Source organism: Pan troglodytes, chromosome X (assembly GCF_028858775.2).
Source record: "Pan troglodytes isolate AG18354 chromosome X, NHGRI_mPanTro3-v2.0_pri, whole genome shotgun sequence".
NCBI classification, from domain to species: domain Eukaryota; kingdom Metazoa; phylum Chordata; class Mammalia; order Primates; family Hominidae; genus Pan; species Pan troglodytes.
In genome coordinates, this window is record NC_072421.2 from 45,849,749 (window position 1) to 45,864,847 (window position 15,099).

Here is a 15,099-nt window from a genome sequence, read left to right on the forward strand (position 1 = left end):
AGATACAAAGGCATGAGAATGATACAGTGGATTTTGGGGGGAAAGGGATGGAGGTAGGGTGAAAGATAAAAGACTACAAATTGGGTACAGTGTATACTGCTCAGGTGATGGGTACACCAAAATCTCAGAAATCACCACTAAACAACTTATTCATGTAACCAAACACTACCTGTTCCCCAAAAACCTATGGAAATAAAAAGTGAAAATAAATAAATAAAATCCTAAAGTCCTTAAGATACCTTCAAATTTTGTTTTATAACACATAATACTGAGTGACAAAAGCAACTTTCAAAAAGGTTCATGTGGTTTGTTCTCATTGTTCTCATGTTACCTTTGCTTAAGTATTTATGGTCTGTCTATACTTTCAAATAGAGTAGAGAGTTTTAAAAGCTCGTGTTTCATTCAGGGATCTCAATTCCATAAATATTGCCATAAAGTTTAAAATCTGAAAAATAATACTATAGATGGTGAAGGGATGAATAAAAGTGTAGCAATTTAACTAAAGTTTGCATTATAATGATGAATTCTAAATGTATAATGTTGATTAGCTCTAGGGAGAGAGGGAAGGAAATGAGATTGGGGGTGGTATCACATGGGGCTTTACCTAGATTTATCATCATCTTCCTTTAAAAATCAGATGCAAATACTATAACATATTAAAATTTGATCAAGCTAAGTGGTAATTGCATGGATGTACCTTATATTTATGGCGATAGTTTTCTGTGTGTAATATTTCACAACCAAATCAAAAGAGTTAGAAAGGTAAATTAGAAAGCTGTTTGGTAATTTAGGTGAAAGTTGATAAGAGTATGGTTCAGAGCAGTAGTCTGGAAAGGAAGGAGGAGAAATAAATATGTAGGCTAAACAGAGAGATTGATTGGATCAGGGCATGTGAGTAGGGAGGAAGAGTCCATAATACCTTAGAGGTTTCTACTCTTATTACTGTGTACATGGTGTTGCAATCACTGAGATACAGGTTACCCAAGGAAAGCCAGTTTAAATACAAGACAGGAATATATTTTCTGCCATGTTGCATTTGAAGTATCTATGGGACCTCCTGGTGAAGGCATGAGACTGAAATTTGAATACATGATTCTGAAACTTGTGAAGAAGTATGGATGGACTACATGAGTATGGGAATCAATAGAATTATAGATGGTGGTGTAAACTGTGTGAGCCCATGTAAGTGATAGCAGAGTGAAATGAGGAGCAGAGAAAGGAGGCTGAAGTCCTAAAAAACATTAACATTTAGAGGGTTGGAAGAGTAGGGGAAGTTCAAAGGGTAGTTGGGGTTGGAGAGATACAGAGGAGAGCCATGAAAGTGCTGTTTCACAGAGGTCTATAAAGTTTAAAATTTCTGGGAGGTAACATTTGGTGGCTTTATGTACAGCAAAGACATTCAGTAAAATAAGGATTAAGAAACATGTTTACTGAGTTTTGCAAATAGGAGGTTACTTGTTAGCAAGAATGGTTTCAGGCAAGTGAGGGTTGGAGGAAGAAGCCAGATTGAAATGAGCTGAGGAGTGAAGGGCATAGATTTCCCTTTTAGAAGCATCACCAGGACTAATATTAACAATGTAATTGTCATAAATATCACTACTATCAATTGTGATAATCCTTTCTCCCATTACTGCCTCAATTACTATCCTGTCCATTGGCCTATTTGAATTCCTTTTCTCTTTCCTCTGCTTCTCTCTTTTCTCTTATCAACTAACCAGACATATTTATACACCCCTACTACGTTTGTTTGGCTCTGTACACAAGATAAGGCTCTTGCCCTTGAGGGGATGAGTTGATGGTGTTGATAATAATAGTTGATGGTGGAGAAGACAGGCATGCAAAAATGTATCTTTACTACATGCCCTTTGTGGTAGTCATTCATATAGTTGACTACATATTTACAACTCTCTTCCTCTTGCCACCATAGTAAGATTATACTTCCTTGATCCCTGTAGTTGAGTGGGGCCACATGTTTAATTCTGGCCAATGAGTTGTAAGTTAAAGAGATATATGTTACTTCTATGTTGTGCATTTAATTGTTGGTGTGAAATCCTCTAGAGCAGATGTGGCCAACTACAGTCTGTGGGCCAAACCAGCTGTAGCCTGTTTTATAAATAACATTGAGTCAGAATGCAAATGTCCCTATTTGTTTACATATTTTCTATGGTTGCTTTCATACTACAATGGCAGGGAAGTTCTGACAGAGACTGTATGACCCTCAAAACAGGAAAAGTTTCTGGGCACTTTCTCTAGCACAATATAGTTTATCCTGATGCTCCATACAGAGGTAGGGTAAGGATGTCCACACGACTGTGTAAAAGTCTATAGATGTTCAAGGAGGAGATATATTGGAGAAGACTAAAAGGGTTAGAATGTTTTCTTGGATAAGATGTAACTTGAACTGTTACTTGAAGTAGGATGAAATGAAATAGAAAAACAAATGTCATCCTTTTTTCCCTAAACCTCTAGATGTTTTTTATTCATTGTACATTACCATTTCCAAAGTGTGATAGTCAAAACTGAGTGAGAAAATTCATCCAAAACTTGGAAATAGGCAAAAAGGTGACTGAATATCTTTGCAAAGTCATACTGGAGTATTGGCAATATACTTATACTGCCTGAAGATTGATTCTCTATATCAGTGGTTCTCAAACTCTCAGAATCCTGTGGATGACTTGTTAAAACAGAGTACTATGCCCTATCCCAGAGTTTCTGATTCAGTAGATCTTGAGTAGGGCTTAAGAAATTGCATTTCTACAAGATCCCAAGTGATTCTGGTGCTGCTGGTCTGGGGAGCATACCTTGAGAACCATTGTTCTGGAGGAACATACCATTGTTTAGCTTACTATTTTCTGTGATTAGCGAAAAGATTCTGTAAGGTTACATGTTACACGTTAACTTATAGAAGTTGCTGATGATTTTTGTTCAGTAGAAATGCAAATAATTTCTGTACATTGAAAAAGATAATGCCCCCACATAGGGCATTAACCTGTTTTCTATTTCAGCAATTTAGCAATCTTATTTCAGCATTCTTTCTTTCAGTTTCTGTATATACTAGTCTCTCACATACTTCTTTTTTTTTTTTTTGAGACGGAGTTTCTTGTTGCCCAAGCTGGAGTGCAATGGCACCATCTCGGCTCATTGCAACTTCTGCCTCCCAGGTTCAAGTGATTCTCCTGCCTCAGCTTCCCGAGTAGCTGGGATTACAGGCACTCGCCACCATGTCCAGCTAATTTTTCGTAGTTTTAGTAGAGACGGGGTTTCACTATGTTGGCCAGGCTGGTCTCGATCTCCTGACTGCAGGCAATCCACCCACCTCAGCCTCCCAAAGTGCTGGGATTACAGGCTCTCAGATCCTTCTTTAAACAGCTCTACCACCCCTTTAATATCCTAATTAATAAGTTAAATAAATATTTGTGTGAAATAAATTTTTGACATATTTTTATGGTTGTCATGATTTTTAACTTTTTGAGAATTATGCCTTGACAGGTTTGCGTGATCAAATAAGTTCCTGAAAAGCCAAGTTGAACAAATTTACATAGGATTCTCTTTTAATAATAGTTTTTAAAATTGATACATAGTTACACAAGATTCATAACTACACACATCTCCCAGCCTTTAATTTGCTGTTTGAAAAGTAGATAATGCAACATTTCACAAACTTATTTGACACTGGACACTTTTTTTGCTCAAAATATCTTTAGAAAATACTGCCCTACATAGTTAGCATCACTGATATCACAGTCACTACCACAGTCTTTAAAAGAAATATAAGTTACCTAACTGAATCTCATCTCAGTGGGAGAAGCATATTTTTAAAGATGAGGGAAGAGAGCTTTTGTGTCATTTGGCACTAAGGAGGCCTCTATTCACGGTGAGGAAAGGTTTTTGTCCCCTTTTTATTTCTTAATACCAAGCAAGATGCCCAACACCCCATCAGAAGTCCTAAGAGATGACAGAGAAGTGTCCAGTACATTGTTTTTCTTGCCCAAGCCAAATTTCTCATTGCCAAAAACCTTTCTTTTTCACCCAGCAAAATGTTCGTATATTTTTCCTTTTTCATTGATGTCTAGGATAACTATCCCACAGAGTTGGAGAACACTCACCAGTGGTTTGGGAGAAAAAGTAGCTGTGTCAGGAAATCTTGGTTCTATATCAGTAACCCTACATCATCAGAGGCCTGGATTGAGCCCAAACCCATGTTCCAACTATGGTTTCTCATTCTGGAAAGCTCTCTTGTCATTTGGGGCTTTTTTTTTCCCCAAGAAGGCTCTCACTTTCTCTCTCTACAGCCAACTGACTCTCTTGAGTGCTAACTAAAGTTGGAGAATTTGAGGATTGTAAAGATTGTCATTTTGTGGTTGGCTTAGAAGAAAACCTCGTAGGGAATCATGTCTCTAAATCTATGAAGCAGAGAAACTGTTCTTCTTAAGTGGGCAAGGACCCGGAAGACTGTTCCTATGGATAATTGTGTATTAGTCCAAAGTGAATAAACCATGTAGGTTTGTATTTGAAGTCCCCAGAAACATTTCCACCAAACAGGAGTGTGAGGTGGTCCTTCTAACCTTTAATTTAATCACCTCTTCTCTACCTGCTAGAATATATTCTCTCAGGCAGCTTTCCCCCAGATTTCATCAATGTGGAAAACTATTAAGGTTGGTAACCTTATTGTTAGTGGGCTCCGCAGAAATGTATGGGGATCTTAGCATCCAGAGTTCACACTCACATCACTGCCCACCAGTTCCTTTGACGTAATGCAGACTGGAACAAGTCCTTGCTATATGATTCCCTCAGGTAGGTCTCCAAGATTCAAAACTGAACCCTGGCTTTTTTCCTAACTACCATCAAACGACCCCATACTCACAGTGATGTAGATAACTCCAAGTGGGCAAACATTCCTATATTTCATCAATCATTTCTTCCTCTTTTTAGCTTACTGTTGACTGCACAAGCAAGGCACTTTTCACAGTGTGTAACAAGATTCTCTCTTTGGCTTGGAGAAATGTTCTTGCAATTCATTCCATTTGCATGTGCGATGGTCACTGTCTTACATCTTTTTAAATTTTAACTTCTTATTTTGAGATACTTGTAGATGTACATGCAGTTATAAGAAATAATACAGAGAGATCCCATGTATTCTTTACCCAGTTTCCTCTAATGCTAACATTTTGCAAAACCATAATGAAATATTACAAGCAAGATATTGATATTGATATAGTCCAGATACAGAACAGTTCCATCAGCACACAGCTCTATCCTGTTGCCATTATATAGACACACCTACCACCTTATGTCCCATCACCAATTCCTGAACCCTGGCGACAACTAATTTGTTCTCTTTTTCTAAAAGTTTGTCTTTTCAAAATGTTATATAACTAGAATCATACAGTATGTAACCACTTAGGATTTGCTTTTTTCCAAGTTAGTATTAATTCTCTAGAGATTAATCAAAGTCGCTACATGTATAGTCCATTTTTTTGAGCATTTTCTTTTTTTATTATTATACTTTAAGTTCTAGGGCACACGTGTACAGTGTACAGGTTTGTTACATAGGTATACATGTGCCATGTTGGTTTGCTGCACCCATCAATGCATCATTTACATTAGGTATTTCTCCTAATGCTATCCCTCCCCCAGCCCCCCAGCCCCCAACAGGCCCCAGTGTGTGATGTTCCCCGCCCTGTGTCCAAGTATTCTCATTGTTCCACTACCACCTAACAGTGAGAACATGCGGTGTTTGGTTTTCTGTCCTTGTGATAGTTTGCTGAGAAAGATGGTTTCCAGCTTCATCCATTTCCCTGCAAAGGACATGAACTCATCCTTTTTTTATGGTTGCATAGTATTCCATGGTGTATATGTGCCAAATTTTCTTAATCTTAGTCTATCATTGATGGACATTTGGGCTGGTTCCAAGTCTTCACTATTGTAAATTGTGCCTCAATAAACATATGTGTGCATGTCTTTACAGTAGCATGATTTATAATCTGTTGGGTATATACCCAGTAATGGGATCACTGGGTCAAATGGTATTTCTAGTTCTAGATCCTTGAGGAATCACCACACTGTCTTCTACAATGGTTGAACTAATTTACACTCTCACCAACAGTGTAAAAGCGTTCCTATTTCTCCACATCCTCTCCAACATGTTGTTTCCTGACTTTTTAATGATCACCATTCTAACTTGCATGAGATGGTATCTCATTGTGGTTTTGATTTGCATTTCTCTGATGACCAGTGATGATGAGCATTTTTTCATGTGTCTGTTGGCTCCATGCATGTCTTCTTTTGAGAAGTGTCTGTTCATATCCTTTGCCCATTTTTTGATGGGGTTGTTGTTTTCTTGTAAATTTGTATAAGTTCTTTGTAGATTCCGGATATTACCCCTTTGTCAGGTGGCTAGATTGCAAAAATTGTCTCCCATTCTGTAGGTTGCTTGCTCACTCTGATGGTAGTTTCTTTTGCTGTGCAGAAGCTCTTTAGTTTAATTAGATCCCATTTGTCTATTTTGGCTTTTGTTGCCATTGCTTTTGGTGTTTTAGTCATGAAGTCCTTGCCCATGCCTAGGTACTGAATGGTATTGCCTAGGTTTTTCTCTAGAGTTTTTATGGTTTTAAGTCTAACATTTAGGTCTTTAATCCTTCTTGAATTAATTTTTGTATAAGGTGTAAGGAAGGGATCCAGTTTCAGCTTTCTACATATGGCTAGCCAGTTTTCCCAGCACCATTTATTAAATAGGGAATCCTTTCCCCATTTCTTGTTTTTTTCAGGTTTGTCAAAGATCAGATGGTTGTAAATGTGTGGTGTTATTTCTTTTTTTTTTCTGAGATGGAATCCTGCTCTGTCACCCAGGTTGGAGTGCAGTGGTGAGATCTCGGCTCACTGCAACCTCCGCCTCCCAGGTTCAAGCAATTGTCTGCCTCAGCCTCCCGAGTAGCTGGGATTACAGGCACCTGCCACGACGCCTGGCTAATTTTTGTATTTTTAGTAAAGACGGGGTTTCACCATGTTGGACAGGCTGGTCTTGAACTCCTGACCTCATGATCCACCCACCTCAGCCTCCCAAAGTGCTGGGATTACAGGTGTGAGCCACCACACCCGGTGATGTGTGGTGTTATTTCTGAGGCCTTTGTTCTGTTCCATTGGTCTATATCTCTCTTTTGGTACCAGTACCATGCTGTTTTGGTTACTGTAGTCTTGTAGTATAGTTTGAAGTCAGCTAGCCTGATGCCTCCAGCTTTGTTCTTTTTACTTAGGATTGCCTTGCCAATGCGGGCCCTTTTTTGGTTCCATATGAACTTTAAAGCAGTTTTTTTCCAATTCTGTGAAGAAAGCCAATGGTTGCTTGATGGGAATGGCACTGAATCTATAAATTACCTTGGGCAGTATGGCCATTTTCATGATATTGATTCTTCCTATCCATGAGCATGGAATGTTCTTCCATTTGTTTGTGTCCTCTTTTATTTCATTGAGCAGTGGTTTGTAGTTCTCCTTAAAGAGGTCCTTCACACCCCTTGTAAGTTGGATTCCTAGGTATTTTATTCTCTTTGTAGCAATTGTGAATGGGAGTTCACTCATGATTTGGCTCTCTGTTTGTCTGTTATTGGTGTATGGGAATGCTTGAGATTTTTGCACATTGATTTTGTATCCTGAGACTTTGCTGAAGTTGCTTACCAGCTTAAGGAGATTTTGGGCTGAGACGATGGGGTTTTCTAAATATACAATCATGTCATCTGCAAACTGGGACGATTTGACTTCCTCTTTTCCTAATTGAATACCCTTTATTTCTTTCTCTTCCCTGGTTGCCCTGGCCTGAACTTCCAACACTATGTTGCACAAGAGTGGTGAGAGAGGGCATCCTTTTCTTATGCCGGTTTTCAAAGGGAATGCTTCCAGTTTTTGCCCATTCAGTATGATATCAGTATGATATTGGCTGTGGGTTTGTCATGAAAGCTCTTATTCAGCCATTGCTGAGGCTTGAGTAAGTAAACAAAGTGGCCAGGAAGCTTGAACTGGGTGGAGCACACCGAAGCTCAGCAAGGCCTACTGCCTCTACAGACTCCACCTCTGTGGGCAGGGCAGAGCTTAACAAAAGGCAGCAGAAACTTCTGCAGACTTAAACGTCCCTGTCTGACAGCTTTGAAGAGAGCAATAGTTCTCCCATCATGGCGTTTGAGCTCTGAGAATGGACAGACTGCCTCCTCAAGTGGGCCTAACTGGGGGACACTTCCCAGTAGGGGCTTACAGACACCTCATTCAGCCGGGTGCCCCTCTGGGACGAAGCTTCCAGAGGAAGGATCAGGCAGCAATATTTGCTGTTCTGCAATATTTGCTGTTCTGAAGCTTCTGCTGGTGATACCCAGGCAAACAGGGTCTGGAGTGGACCTCCAGCAAACTCCAACAGACCTGCAGCCGAGGGACCTGACTGTTGGAAAACTAACAAACAGAAAGGAATAGCCTCAACATCAACAAAAAGGACATCCACACCAAAACCCCATCTGTAGGTCACCACTATTAAAGACCAAAGGTAGACAAAACCACAAAGATGGGGAGAAACCAGAAAAGCTAAAAATTCTAAAAACCAGAGTGCCTCATCTCCAAAGGATTGCAGCTCCTTGCCAGCAACGGAATAAAGCTGGACGGAGAATGACTTTGACAAGTTGACAGAAGTAGGCTTCAGAAGGTTGGTAATAACAAACTTCTCTGAGCTAAAGGAGCATGTTCTAACCCATTGCAAGGAAGCTAAAAACCTTGAAAAAAGGTTAGACAAATGGCTAACTAGAATAAACAGTGTAGAGAAGACCTTAAATGACCTGATGGAGCTGAAAACCATGGTACAAGAACTTTGTGACGCATGCACTACTTTCAAAAGCCGATTCGATCAAATGGAAGAAAGGATACCAGTGATTGAAGATCAAATTAATGAAATAAAGTGAGAATACAAGTTTAGAGAAAAAAAAGAGTGACAAGAAATGAACAAAGCCTCCAAGAAATATGGGACTATGTGAAAAGACCAAATCTACATCTGATTGGTGTACCTGAAAGTGACGGGGAGAATGGAACCAAGTTGGAAAACACTCTTCAGGATATTATCCAGGAGAACTTCCACAACCTAGCAAGGCAGGCCAACATTCAAATTCAGGAAATATGGAGAACATCACAAAGATACTCCTCAAGAAGAGCAACCCCAAGACACATAATTGTCAGATTCACCAAGGTTGAAATCGAGGAAAAAATGTTAAGCGCAGCCAGAGAGAAAGGTCAGGTTACCCACAAAGGAAGCCCATCAGACTAACAGCGGATCTCTTGGCAGAAACCCTACAAGCCAGAAGAGAGTGGGGGCCAATATTCAACATTCTTAAAGAAAAGAATTTTCAACCCAGAGTTTCATATCCAGCCAAACCAAGCTTCATAAGTGAAGGAGAAATAAAATCCTTTACAGACAAGCAAATGCTGAGAGATTTTGTCACCACCAGGCTTGCCTTACAAGAGCTCCTGAACGAAGCACTAAACATGGAAACGAACAACAAGTACCAGCCACTGCAAAAACATGCCAAATTGTAAAGACCATCAATGCTATGAAGAAACTGCGCCAATTAATGGGCAAAATAACCAGATAACATCATAATGACAGGATCAAATTCACACATAATAATATTAACCTTAAATGTAAATGGGCTAAATGCCCCAATTAAAAGACACAGACTGGCAAATTGGATAGAGTCAAGACCCATCAGTGTGTTGTATTCAAGAGACCCATCTCATGTGCAGAGACACACATAGGCTCAAAATAAAAGGATGGAGGAAGATCTATCAAGCAAATGGAAAACAAACAAACAAAAAAAGCAGGGGTTTCAATCCTAGTCTCTGATAAAACAGACTTTAAACCAACAAAGATCAAAAGAGACAAAGAAGGCCATTACATAATGGTAAAGGGATCAATTCAACAAGAAGAGCTAACTATCCTAAGTATATATGCACCCAATACAGGAGCACCCAGATTCATAAAGCAAGTCCTTAGAGACCTACAAAGAGACTCAGACTTCTACACAACAATAATGGGAGAGTTTCACACCCCACTGTCAATATTAGACAGATCAATGAAACAGAAGGTTAACCAGGATTTCCAGGACTAGAACTCAGTTCTGCACCAAGCAGACCTAATAGACATCTACAGAACACTCCACCCCAAATCAACAGAATATACATTCTTCTCAGCACCACATCGCACTTATTCTAAAATTGACCACAGAATTGGAAGTAAAGCACTCCTCAGCAAATGTAAAAGAACAGAAATCACAACAAACTGTCTCTCAGACCACAGTGCAATCAAATTAGAACTCAGGATTAAGAAACTCACTCAGAACTGCACAACTACATGGAATCAGAACAACCTGCTCCTGAATGACTACTGAGTAAATAACAAAATGAAGGCAGAAATAAAGATGTTGTTTGAAACCAATGACAAAAAAGACACAATGTACCAGAATCTCTGGGACACATTTAAAGCAGTATGTAGAGGAAAATTTATAGCACTAAATGCCCACAAGAGAAAGCAGGAAAGATCTAAAAATCAACACCCTAACACCACAATTAAAAGAACTAGAGAAGCAAGAGCAAACAAATTCAAAAGCTAGCAGAAGGCAAGAAATAACTAAGATCAGAGCAGAACTAAAGGAGATAGAGACACAAAAAAACCTTCAAAAACTCAATGAACCCAGGAGCTGGTTTTTTTAAAAGATCAACAAAATTGATAGACCACTACCAAGACTAGTGAAGAAAAGAGAGAAGAATCAAATAGATGCAATAAAAAATGATAAAGGGGATGTCACCACCGATCCCACAGAAATACAAACTACTATCAGAGAATACTATAAACACCTCTATGCAAATAAACTAGAAAATCTAGAAGAAATGGATAAATTTCTGGACACATACACCCTCCAAAGGCTAAACCAGGAAGAAGCTGAATCTCTGAATAGACCAATAACAGGTTCTGAAATTGAGGCAATAATTAATAGCCTACAAACCAAAAAAAGTCCAGGACCAGATGGATTTGCAGCCAAAGTCTATGAGAGTTACAAAGAGGAGCTGGTACCATTCCTTCTGAAAGTATCCCAATCAACAGAAAAAGAGGGAATGCTTCTTAATTCATTTTATGAGGCCAGCATCATCCTGATACCAAAGCCTGGCAGAGACACAACAACAAAAAAGAATTTTAGACCAATATCCCTGATGAACATCGATGCAAAAATCCTCAATAAAATACTGGCAAACAAAATCCAGCAGCACATCAAAAATCTTATCCACCACAATCAAGTGGGCTTCATCCCTGGAATGCAAGGCTGGTTCAACATATGCAAATCAATAAAAATAATCCATCACATAAACAGAACCAATGACAAAAACCACATGATTATCTCAATAGATGCAGAAAAGGCGTTCAACAAAATTCAACAGCCCTTCATGCTAAAAACTCCCAGTAAACTAGGTGTCAATGGAACATATCTCAAAATAATAAGAGCTATTCATGACAAACCCACAGCCAATATCATACTGAATGGGCAAAAACTGGAAGCATTCCCTTTGAAAACCGGCACAGGACAAGGATGCCCTCTCTCACCACTCCTATGCAACATGGTGTTGGAAGTTCTGGCCAGGGCAATCAGGCAAGAGAAAGAAATAAAGGGTATTTAATTAGGAAAAGAGGAAGTCAAATTGTCCCCATTGGCCAGGCACGGTGGCTCACACCTGTAATCCCAGCACTTTGGGAGGCTGAGGGGGGCAGATCACGAGGTCAGATCAAGACCATCCTGGCTAACATGGTGAAACCCTGTCTCTACTAAAAATACAAAAAAATTAGCAATGCGTGGTGGCGGGTGCCTGTAGTCCCAGCTACTCAGGAGGCTGAGGCAGGAGAATGGCATGAACTCGAGAGGTGGAGCTTGCAGTGAGCCGAGATCGTGCCATTGCACTCCAGCCTAGGTGACAGAGTGAGACTCTGTCTCAAAAAAAAAAAAAAATTGTCCCTGTTTGCAGATGACATGATTGTATATTTAGAAAACCCCATTGTCTCAGCCCAAAATCTCCTTAAGCTGGTAAGCAACTTCAGCAAAGTCTCAGGATACAAAATCAATGTGCAAAAATCTCAAGCATTCCCATACACCAATAACAGACAAACAGAGAGCCAAATCATGAGTGAACTCCCATTCACAATTGCTACAAAGAGAATAAAATACCTAGGAATCCAACTTACAAGGGGTGTGAAGGACCTCTTTAAGGAGAACTACAAACCACTGCACAATGAAATAAAAGAGGACACAAACAAATGGAAGAACATTCCATGCTCATGGATAGGAAGAATCAATATCATGAAAATGGCCATACTGCCCAAGGTAATTTATAAATTCAGTGCCATTCCCATCAAGCAACCATTGACTTTCTTCACAGAATTGGAAAAAAACTGCTTTAAAGTTCATATGGAACCAAAAAAGGGCCCGCATTGGCAAGGCAATCCTAAGTAAAAAGAACAAAGCTGGAGGCATCAGGCTAGCTGACTTCAAACTATACTACAAGACTACAGTAACCAAAACAGCATGGTACTGGTACCAAAAGAGAGATATAGACCAATGGAACAGAACAGAGGCCTCAGAAATAACACCACACATCTACAACCATCTGATCTTTGACAAACCTGAAAAAACAGGAAATGGGGAAAGGATTCCCTATTTAATAAATGGTGCTGGGAAAACTGGCTAGCCATAAACTGGATCCCTTCCTTACACCTTATACAAAAATTAATTCAAGAAGGATTAAAGACTTAAATGTTAGACCTAAAACCATAAAACCTCTAGAAGAAAACCTAGGCAATACCATTCAGTTCCTAGGCATGGGCAAGGTCTTCATGACTAAAACACCAAAAGCAATGGCAACAAAAGCCAAAACAGACAAATGGGATCTAATTAAACTAAAGAGCTTCTGCGTGGCAAAAGAAACTACCATCAGAGTGAACAAGCAACCTACAGAATGGGAGACAATTTTTGCAATCTAGCCACCTGACAAAGGGGTAATATCCAGAATCTACAAAGAACTTATATAAATTTACAAGAAAACAACAACCCCATCAAAAAATGGGCAAAGGATATGAACAGACACTTCTCAAAAGAAGACATGCATGGAGCCAACAGACACATGAAAAAATGCTCATCATCACTGGTTATCAGAGAAATGCAAATCAAAACCACAATGAGATACCATCTCATGCAAGTTAGAATGGCGATCATTAATATGTCTGGAAACAACAGATGTTGGAGGGGATGTGGAGAAATAGGAACGCTTTTACACTGTTGGTGAGAGTGTAAATTAGTTCAACCATTGTAGAAGACAGTGTGGTGATTCCTCAAGGATCTAGAACTAGAAATACCTTTTGACCCAGCAATCCCATTACTGGGTATATACCCAAAGCATTATAAATTATGCTACTATAAAGACATATGCACATATATGTTTATTGCAGCACTATTTACAACAGCAAAGACTTGGAACCAACCCAAATATCCATCAATCATAGACTGGATTAAGAAAATATGGCACATATACACCATGAAATACTATGCAGCCATAAAAAAAGATCAGTTCATGTCCTTTGCAGGGACATGGATGAAGCTGGAAACCATCATTCTCAGCAAACTATCACAAGGACAGAAAACCAAACACCACATATTCTCATTGATAGGTGGGAATTGAATAATGAGAATACTTGGACACAGGGCGGGGAACATCACACACTGGGGCTTGTCTTGGGGTCGGGGGAGTGGGGAGGGATAGCATTAGGAGAAATACCTAATGTAAATGATGAGTTGATGGGTGCAGCAAACCAACATGGTGCATGTATGCCTATGTAACAAACCTGCACGTTGTGCACATGTACCCTAGAACTTAAAGTATAATAAAAAATATATATATATGGCAGAGTGTACCAGTGAAGCCACACAGGCCTGGGATTTTCTTTGTTGGTTTGTTTTTTATTACTAGTTCAACCTCTTTACTTGTTATAGGTATACTCAAATTTTTTATTTCATCTTGGGTCTGTTTCAGTAGTTTACATTTTTCTAGGAATTTATTCATTTCATCTAAGCTATCTAATTTGTTGTCACACAGTTTGTAGTATTGCTTTATACATCTTTTTGTTTCTGTAAGGCGTTTAGTAATGTATCCTCTTTCTGATTTTAGAAATTTTAGTCCTCTCTTGTTTTTCTGGTCAGTCTAGCTAGTTTATCAATTTTTTTTATCTTTTCAAAAAATTAACTGTTATTTTCTATTTTTATACTCTATTTCATTAATTTTTACTCTAATCTTTATTATTTCCTCCTTTGTTCTTTCTTTGGGTTTAGTTTGCTGTTCTTTTTCCAATGTATTAAGGATGAATATTAAGATACTACTGATTTGAGACAGTTCTTTTTTAAAATGTAGGCATTTTCTGCTATAAATTTCCCTCTACATATTGCTTTGGCTCCATTCCATAAGTTTTGGTATATTGTGTTTTTGTTTTCATTTATCTCAAATATATTATTTCTCTTGTGAGTTCTTCTTTAACCCATTGTTTACTTAAGAATTGTTGTTTAATTTGCAGATATTTGTGGTTCCCCAAATTTCATTTGGTTATTAATTTCTAATTTCATTTCATTGTAATCAGAGAACATACTCTGTATGATTTCTATCTTTTAAAATTTATCTAGGGTGTTGGATGGCTTTATATATATCTATCCTGGAGAATGTTCCATGTGATTTTGAAAGTAATATATATTCTGCTGTTGTTGGTAGGATGTTTTATAGATGTCTGCTAGGTCTGGTTGATTATAATGTTATTCAATTGTTAATCTTCTTAGTTTTTCCATTATTGAAAGTGGGATATTGAAATCTCCAGCTATTATTACTGAATTGTCTGTCTTCCCTTCAATTTTCTCATTTAAAAATTTTATTTTATTTTTAATTAACAAAAAATAATTGTATATATTTATGGAGTACCACATGATATTTCCATAGAATGATCAAATCAGGCTAATTAACGTATCCATCACCTCAAATATTTATCATTTCTTT